The following is a 7796-nucleotide window of genomic DNA, read 5'->3' as shown; positions in this document are numbered from 1 at the left end:
CAGTCATAAAATATCAACACCTGAAGCTTCACAAAACATTAAAGATTAAAACATACACATAGTTGTCTCCTTTAAATTAAATAAAAGTCTAAGGCAAGAAGTGATGATGTTTGAAATTCTTTTTCAAACTTATGAATGACTCTGTAATCAGCAGAGAAGTGAAGAATTTGAGAAAAGGTTCACTATTCCAATAAGTATAAAAATTACTGATGATAACTTCATGTTAGCTTGAAAAACAAGTAAATGAAATAAAAACAATTTACGGTTAAGAAAGTAGTAGATGTATGAATTCTGTTATAGAAAGCTGAGAAACAAATATTGTGATAAAATGGGACTGTTATTGACTTTTGCAGAGTCATTATTTATACATGTGCTTCAATCTTATATTGCAACATTTATGCACATATCAGCTGATCAATATGTAATTCAGTTCAGTTTAAGATAAAGTTCATATTTTAACAGATCAGTATCATGGATATCCACAATTTTGCTTACTAAATAGAAGTTGATACACATTGTGTACAAACCTTTATTTTTACTTGAAGAGTATAATGCTGTGGAACATCTATTTTGTGTAAGTTCATTTAGCAAAACTTGACACAGCATAATTAAATAATTAGTAGCTAATATTTAAGGTCTTAAGTCAGCTTGTAGGAATGTCTAATGGCCTCGGATTCTTTACTATTTTAGTAGCAGCTCCAAATTTTGGATTATTGTCTCTTTATCAACTGAAATGAACCCTTTCCCATCTGCATTTACTCAATATATTTGGATAATCTGGACTGGGCGAAAACCCTGACAGAATATACATACAGGTATTGCTTTACTCTATTATTTCAGCAGGCTACATTTTGTTTTCATTATTTCCATGTTTCATTCTCTCATTTTCATTTCTAAAGCAACACTCTTTACGCCCATTTGTGTTCAATTCAGTTTTGTACGTGTCTCTATTTTTGTTTATTTCTGTTTCAAGTATATCATTTCTATCACTTAATGCAAGTTTCTTTTGATATTGCTCAGTTTATCTATTTATGTAACAATTAAACAATATTTGGATCAATATATTCTTCATATCTATTTTGTTTCATTGTTCAACCTCAGCAATTACATTGTTACAAAAAATCCAGTAAATAGTATCATCAGTTAATTTGGTTCTCTCCGCTAAATTATTTCTGGTTGCATTATTGTTGATAGTTATCTTCTAGGTCAAGGTAGTAATTTTTGTGTTAAAATCATGCATTACCTTTTAAATTTCTTGATCAATTTGTGTATTTCATCATTCAAAACTTTCTGCAATTGTTGCTGATGAGACTGTAAAGATATATTTGTTGCCTCAATAGCTTTTCTAAAGCCACCTATTTCACTTTTTATCTCTACTAGACTGGCTGTAAATCTTAGATATTAAACAATGAACATCTAATCGTTCTCTTACAGTTTGAAATGTTTTTATAAACAATAGATTGAGCTTTGTATTTCTGTTATATATATCTAACTGAAACAACCAGAACCACCCAAATGTACCTCTAGTAGTATTAATTAGATCAATTTTATTTAAAAGTTTTCAGTGAACTTCTTAGTTCCAGTGCAGTCAGATCCAATAATATAGCCATCATATACTACAATGCAGGTGTAAAATCTGATAATGTAGCCATCATATACTACAATGCAGGTGTAAAATCTGATAATGTAGCCATCATATACTACAATGCAGGTGTAAAATATGATAATGTAGCCATCATATACTAAAATGCAGGTGTAAAATCTGATAATGTAGCCATCGTATACTACAATGCAGGTGTAAAATCTGATAATGTAGCCATCGTATACTACAATGCAGGTGTAAAATCTGATAATGTAGCCATCATATACTACAATGCAGGTGTAAAATCTGATAATGTAGCCATCATATACTACAATGCAGGTGTAAAATCTGATAATGTAGCCATCGTATACTACAATGCAGGTGTAAAATCTGATAATGTAGCCATCATATACTACAATGCAGGTGTAAAATCTGATAATGTAGCCATCGTATACTACAATGCAGGTGTAAAATCTGATAATGTAGCCATCATATACTACAATGCAGGTGTAAAATCTGATAATGTAGCCATCATATACTACAATGCAGGTGTAAAATCTGATAATGTAGCCATCGTATACTACAATGCAGGTGTAAAATCTGATAATGTAGCAATCATATACTACAATGCAGGTGTAAAATCTGATAATGTAGATGTCAATCATATAGTATATGCATCATGTCAGATAAGGGGCCCTGTGTAGAAAGTGGTCAAACGCTCTCGCCTTTACTGAACAATGCCATCTCGCCTCTTGGGCTTGGCCAATGTGTGTATATGAGAAAGCTTGCCAGTAGATTCCTGCAGATCGGTGGTTTTTACCAGGAATTTCCCAGGTTCTTCCTCCACCAGTTATACTGGCAGTTATATATATCTTATTGAGTACTGAAAAATTGTGCTAAACACAAAATAAAAACATATTAGATAATGAATTTGTCATATAAGACAATGAAGGTGTCTGCTAAAGATACAAGTTAATAAACATTTTGTAACTGATGCATTTATTGTATGAAGTATTAACATTTGTGTAAGAAACTGAAATGGAAATGACAGTACAGTACTTCTGATTACATTGCATATAAAGTACAACTTTTTCCAAGCAGCTAGCAATGGTGTTTTTTATTTTGGCTGGGTATGGGATGCATCTGTTGTGGAGAGATAAAATACACAAATGAAATGAAGACAAGGAAATATCAGATCTTGGCTGGGTATGATGGGTAATTGTCAAAGAGATGTGACCATGATGGGAGGTTACACTGTAAATTATTTCATTTGGTAAAGCTGTAAGAGCTTGTTTATGTGTTATAGTTTTAATTAATTGGTGAAGTATTCTGAAAAATTAAATCATGTAGCACAACAACATGGCCAAAATAGAAGCCAAACAAACGAGAACCAAGTAATAAGGTTATGTGGGCAGACACAACGTTTAAATAAATCAATAAATTTGATACTTATATGGGTAGACACATTCATCCTGTCTGAAGCTTTGAAGATGTCCAAAAATAATTTTCTGGGCATTATTTAGTATTCCATAAATAACTCATCATGCCCACAAACATGGTAGTACTGTGATGTCTTTTATTTGCAAGCTTCATTACTTCTACAGAATAATAATATCAAATTAGGACAGTAAGATTGTTTCAACATGAACTTAAGACAGCAGGATTGATACAATATCAAATAAAGACAGTAAGATTGTTACAGTATCAAATTAGGCCCAAGAGCTGTACTTAGATATTAAATTATTTTACAAGCTGGTGTACACCTACGTGTGAACATGGCTAATTTCATTGTAAGTTAAATGATGTACCATTACATGTAAACATGGTGTATTTCATTATTAGACTACATTTTAATGACTTCCATTCCCTGGAATCCACTGAAATCTAAGAACTACTGATAACAATGTCATATATTGTACACCAGATCCATATCTAAAATGCTAGCCATGTCAATAAATCAATTAATAACAAAAGTCATATAAAATCTTTGCTCTGTATTACTAACCCATGTGTCATGTATTTCATACATACAACAGGGATTTTCATTTGGACTGTGCACTGGGAAAATCATAAAAAACATGCTGAGAATATTTAAGGTAGGAAACATTATTAGGTCTTTAAGTTTGTTCTTGCAGTTGAAATAAGTGAGTTTTGAGAGCACTCTTGAATGTGATCACTGTGTCTTTGTGTCTAAGTTCAGTGGGCAATTCGTTTCATGTTGCTGGGTCCTGGTATGCAAAAGAATGCTGTCCATATGACTTTGTTTTCATAGCTGGAATAATGAGTATACCATTGTCAGAAGAGGAGCATAAGTATCTTGCTGGTGTGTACACATGGGTGAGGTCGGACAGGTATGTTGGACTAGAGTCCGACAGTGAAGCGTAGCACAGAGAACAAATTTTGTATTTAATTCTGGATTGAATGGATAGCCAGTGTAGGGTACAGAGCAGTAGGGAGGTGTGCTCTGATCATGGTATTCTAAGTATGATCTGAGCAGCTGTGTTCTGAAGTTTCTGGAGCAGATATTGAGATGAACCAAACAGAATTGAGTTACAATAGTCCAGTCTTGAAAGTACTAATGAACACAAGTGTTTTAGTGGCATCAACTGAAAGATATTTGTGAATTGAGCTGATGTGTCTCAGCTCAAGATATGCAGCCTTGCACATGTTCATGACATATTGGTGCAATGTGAGAGCACTGTCCAGAGTAACACCTAGGTTTCGTACTGATTGTGTGAATTTAATGTTGGTGTTGCAGATATTTATTGTTTTGAGGTAAAGGATGTGATTGAGAAAGTCTTTGTTTTGTGATCAGAATACATCTAAGTGTGTGTCTCAGGAATTTTGAACACAGTAATCATCTGAACGTTTTGCTGCCAACACACAACAGATAAAACAAAATATTAATTAGTATTCTGTTCTTAAAATCATTAAGTTATATTTAATTATAATGCTACAATCATGCATGGGGCAGATAATGATTGTTAAAACCATAATCAGTTACAATGTGACTTGTAATCATGATTGTAATTATTGATTGAGAAGCTCCGTTATCATTATCATCCGTTATCCTTCATTGTCAGTGTAATCGCATATTGTAATCATGATTACAAATGAATACAACAAAAAATCATTAATAATATTCTTCATAATTGTAATACTAAAAAAAAGTTTCCATTAAAAAAAAAAGACAATGAATGTGGGCTGCTATAACAATAAAGAATGGATAATTTTAGGTGGCAAGTATAACATATAATTGTCAATCAACATTTACATAGTGTTAAAATTGTTTGTTTTTTCAGTAATACAGAAGAAAAATAACAAGCAAAAGCAAAGCGATTAAAATCATAATCATACGCCTGTAATTGCTATCGTGGTTTCCAAATAAAGTGTGTGTGATTTAGAATTTTAATGTAGCTTTAACAATTTTCCAGTCATACTGCTACGATTTCTGCAGTGTGGCAGCTTAAAGTGATGTCTAACACTGGGGCATCATGCCGCAGACATGTAGCACGATGTTCCACCCAGACACATTATCCTGACATCAGGCTGACCAGTCCTAACACTATCCTCTAAATGCTGAGCACCTAGCGAGGCAGCTGTTAGTACCATTTTTAGAAATCTTTGGTATGACTCAGCCAGGGTTCGAACCCATGGCCTCCCGCATCCAGGGCAGATGCTCTATTGAAGTGAACCTCTATTAACCACTAGACCACTGGACCGGTCAAATAAAGTGTAATCATAATAATCATAATAATCATCAGTGTCAAACAACCTGTAATCATAATAATCATAATAATCATCAGTGTCAAACAACCTGTAATCATAATAATCATAATAATCATCAGTGTCAAACAACCTGTAATCATAATAATCATAATAATCATCAGTGTCAAACAACCTGTAATCATAATAATCATAATAATCATCAGTGTCAAACAACCTGTAATCATAATAATCATAATAATCATCAGTGTCAAACAACCTGTAATCATAATATGATTGGAATCGAGTACCTGTAATCAACCCCATGCCTAGTTATAATACAAGTATGGTGCAATCTTAATTAACCAACGTTGCCAGGAAAGCATCAGCTGATTTGGTCCTGTGACTCAACTTGAGCATCCCTGGAATTTGTCACTTAAAACTTTCAAATGAGTGAATGAGTGGAAGTCACATCTGATTAGCTGCTGTATCGAATGTAGCCACAAAATTTTAAATGGCCACAGGAGTTAGGGTTGCATTATTCCACATGAATTCAGAAGTTGTCAAACATAGGATTTCATCTGGAAATAAAATGTACATGTCAGTCAACAGGACATGTCAAATAGTGCCAATCTTATATCTAATATGGCTGCCATGATGGCCATCTCAAAAGATCTAGTTGTCACTATTCCTTCAGAATGGATTACCATAGTGATGTGGGGTTTTCTAATAAGGTATACTTAGACCTAAATGAAAATGGTGCGAATCTGATATCCTATATAGCCACCACAGCAGCTAATTTGGAAATCTTACCGCTTCTGAATGTCAGAGATGGTTTGAACACTAGGTAGTTACAAGATGAAATGGCTGTATCTTGAATTCCTGAAAACCCAGTAGAGCATATGTCCCTTCAAGGAACTCTTGTTTGAGATGAACGTTGTTCTATTTATAGCAATGGAGGCATATTTGATTGCACATATGCAAGATTTAAAATATATTAAGGACCTGAAAGCTAGGATGCTTTTGTTAAATTCTGTTCAGCACTTTATAATAGTCATTTAAGTGTTTTATTTTTAGTAATGGAAGCTACATTTGATGGCAGTTCAACATCATCTGTACAAATTGACAGCCCTTCAGTCCAGAATACTGCCTTTCAAATTTGGTCAATTTTGTGTGCAGTTTAAGGGTTTTCTATCTCTAGTAATCCAGAGAATCAGAATCATTTGTACAAACATGAATGCTCTTCAGGATCCTGTCAGATTTGGTAAAACTGTGTTAAGCAGTTTTAAAAGAAACCATCTAAAGGTTTGTGTGATTTTAGTTAATGTTTATATGCATATATCAATGGGCTGTAGAAGATGTAGGGATAGGATATTTTAAATATGGTACAATTGGCCATCTGTACAAGGGCTTTTAAATTATTTCATTTGGTGATAAACAAATTGTTATGCTTTTTGTAACATCTGACTGTGTGTCATGCATTTCTTTCTTGCATGACAAGAACATGGATTATCTTAGAGGATCTGGAGATCACAAGGTTAAGCTAATGCTAACAGGGGTCATTTGGATAAACCTTTTAGTAGTAATCATTAATGTTTTAAAGACTCCAATGCATAAATTGTTTGAGAGAGAGAGAGAGAGATGGGTAGGTAGACGGGAAGGCAGGGAGACAGATACATGAATGTATATATGTATGGGTGGATCCAAGGTTTTAGAAAAGGGGAACACAGCATATGCAGGATAGACAGTTCAAATTCAAAAGACTTAATTTTGACTCCTATAACCTTCATCCTTAATTGTTAAAATCTTAAACCTTTAGGCAATCTTTGTCCTATGCACATAATGAATTGTGATACGCATATGAAAATAAAGGTTTTGTTTCACTCAATAATTGGAAAATTAAATGATTAAGTGTATTAATATTAGATAACAGCTTCAATGTTTCCAACAAAACCCTGTAATTGTAAATGGTTGGCCATAGTTTTTTGAAAAAATCCATGTGCAGCAGGAATCTGGTTTTAGTTTTGCAGGCAGCATATTATCCACCATTATGATAGCAGTACTGACCAGTGCCCTGCAAGACTGATATAGGATAGAGTTGCTGTAAACTTAGTACAATATAAAGGAAACCGAGTCTGACTATCTTTACAGGAGTGTTTAAAATGCGAGAGAACACACTGAACTAATGGAAAAACTACACAAACTTGGGTAGTAGCTAAAATCATGAACTGATTATCGCCTGTACTGTGCAGTCACGTGACTTATGTGGGAACCCTTAAGGTAAGAAAGATTCAGTGAAATTTACATTCTTTATTTTGGTATCAGGGTCAACAGAGTCAAACCACTACCATAACCCTGTGATATGATGAAAAACAATCTTCAATCCATTGTACAAATTTCTCTGTATTCTTTTGACCTGGAAATAGAAATTAAACTTTTAAATTTCACGTTTCAAGTGCTATGGATTCAACAGGACATCTGCAATAAAGTGAAAATGACCCTCAGTGCT

At 33.6% G+C, this 7796-nt stretch overlaps 1 protein-coding gene across 3 annotated transcripts in view; it reads right to left on the bottom strand.

The window, feature by feature from the left end:
- Positions 1 to 2564: 2564 nt before the first annotated feature.
- The window catches only part of LOC149779774 (replication protein A 70 kDa DNA-binding subunit-like), a 99899-nt gene continuing 94667 nt past the window's right edge, over positions 2565 to 7796 (bottom strand). For all 3 annotated transcript variants that reach the window (XM_089940636.1, XM_089940638.1, XM_089940637.1), the window contains exon 13: positions 2565 to 7703. The gene's annotated coding sequence lies outside the window, so the exon portion shown is untranslated. The remainder of the gene's footprint in view (positions 7704 to 7796) is intronic.

The sequence above is a fragment of the Sinohyriopsis cumingii genome, chromosome 17, assembly GCF_028554795.1.
Source record: "Sinohyriopsis cumingii isolate HCF-2022 chromosome 17, ASM2855479v2, whole genome shotgun sequence".
NCBI classification, from domain to species: domain Eukaryota; kingdom Metazoa; phylum Mollusca; class Bivalvia; order Unionida; family Unionidae; genus Sinohyriopsis; species Sinohyriopsis cumingii.
This window is presented reverse-complemented; position numbering and strand designations above follow the sequence as displayed.